We start from the raw sequence: 2,025 nt of genomic DNA, 5'->3' as shown, positions 1-2,025 counted from the left end.
CACGTACATTAGCTTCTTTCAGTTTCTGTCTACCAAATCCACTCTCGAAGCTTTGGTCAGCCCGAGGCTATAGTAAAGGACACTTGCCCAAGGTGCCACCGAGAAAGTTTAAAAACATTTAACGATGATTAATTAAAGCCATTCTTGTTACATTTTTATTTTGTCTTTATTTTAATTTTTCTTTTTCTTTTTTTTCTTCTTTTGTTTCAGGATGCGGGCTGTTAGGTGTGTGAGTGGAACAGACGCTGGTCATAGAGGACACCACCTACCTTGTCTGTCTGTTTGTCTTTCTATCTATCTGGTCAGCTCTTTAAAAGCCACACCACTATTCCTCGGACACGTGTGTGTGTTTGTTGCGTGTGTGTGCGTGTGTATACGTGCGTGCTGCCGTTGTTGTTGCTGTTGTTGTTGTCGTTGTGGTGGCAACAGGCAGCAGTGGCGACGGCGGCGGCGGCACCTCTCTGCCTGCTTGTCGTTACCACCACCACTACTATTACTACTACTACTACTACTACAACTACTACTACTACTACTACTACTACTACTACCAGCGCCACCACCATCACAACCACCACCACCACCACAACCATCCTCATGTAATGTGCATTCCTCCAACGTTTTAGTTGTTCAGACTCACTACTACTACTACTACTACTACTACTACCTTTACTATTACAACTACTACTACTACTACTACTACTACAGCTCAGCTACTATTACTACGACTACTACTACTACTACTATTACTCCAACAGCAACATCAGCCTCTGCAGACTACCACTACTATTACTACTACTACTACTACATTCAGCAGCAGCAGCAGCAGCAGAAACATTACAACTACTACAACTACTACTTCTACAGACTAATTATAAACCTTCAATTGTGCTGTGTAACGAAGGTGTTTAATTAATTCTTCATTGATTCAGTGTCAATAATTATTTCTTTCTCATCATTGATCTTTTTCTGGTGTTCGTTTTCTTTTTTTAATTTATTTTTTTTTTTATGTTAATTTTTAATTTTCTTCGTCCAGAGTGGGGAGCACTCAATACCTGGGGTTTTTTTTTTACCGTTTTTTTTTTTTTAGTTCCATTATAATACCAGCAATCTGTTTGATCTCGTGCTGTGTTTTCCAGTTACAGGCTTGTTCCAGGGGTTATGAAACGATTGCGTAATTACACATTTCACCAGGGAGACATCCTGGGATGCGAAAAAACTACAAAGAAAGGGACAAGGGACGTTTTGCTTGTCACAAGATGTCTGTTGGGGTTTCTAGAATGACCTGATAAAGATATTGTCTGTTATTACATAATGCATGGAACTGTCTGGGGCCAGAAACAGGTGATTGCATTGCATGAAAATATATATATATGGCTGTGTATACTACCATAGTTTTTTGGGGGTTTTTTAAAGTGTGTGTATGGATAAGTAGATACTCATTTATTTGTTTCAGTCATTTGACTACAGCCATGCTGGAGCACTGCCTTTAGTCAAGCAAATTGACCCCAGAACTTATTCTTTGGAAGCCTAGTACTTATTCTATTGGTTTACAGGGACGTAAACACAACAGCATCGGTTGTCGAGCAATGTTGGAGCGACAAACATACACACATATATATACATATATACGGCGGACTTCTTTCAGTTTCCGTCTACCAAATCCGCTCACAAGGCTTTGGTCGGCCCGAGGCTATAGTAGAAGACACTTGCCCAAGGTGCCATGCAGTGGGACTGAACCCGGAACCATGTGGTTGGTAAGCAAGCTACTTACCACACAGCCACTCCTGCACCTATTGTTAGATATGTATACAATGCTTTTTTTTAGTGAGTGTGTGTGTGTATCTATGTATATGCTTTCTATTCAACATTTAAAATTGGTAGAAATATTATCAGCAGGCTGTTTAGCTTAATGGTAATGCACTCAGCTGGTATCTTGAGGGATGTGGGTTCAATTCACATGGCTGTTTGTTGATTACTTTTCCCTGCCTTCTAAGGGTAATATTGCCCTGTGTTTTTGCCGTTTTA

General features: G+C 40.2%; 1 protein-coding gene across 1 annotated transcript in view; it reads left to right on the top strand.

Moving 5' to 3' along the window:
• Nucleotides 1–957, top strand: part of LOC106882703 (eukaryotic translation initiation factor 4H) — a 34,417-nt gene extending 33,460 nt beyond the window's left edge. The window contains exon 8 of the mRNA XM_014933467.2: nucleotides 211–957. The gene's annotated coding sequence lies outside the window, so the exon portion shown is untranslated. The remainder of the gene's footprint in view (nucleotides 1–210) is intronic.
• The last annotated feature ends 1,068 nt before the right edge of the window (nucleotides 958–2,025 follow it).

This window comes from Octopus bimaculoides, chromosome 30, assembly GCF_001194135.2.
Source record: "Octopus bimaculoides isolate UCB-OBI-ISO-001 chromosome 30, ASM119413v2, whole genome shotgun sequence".
Taxonomy (NCBI): domain Eukaryota; kingdom Metazoa; phylum Mollusca; class Cephalopoda; order Octopoda; family Octopodidae; genus Octopus; species Octopus bimaculoides.
The sequence above is the reverse complement of the archived record's forward strand: the minus strand, read 5'-3'. Positions and strand labels throughout refer to the sequence as shown.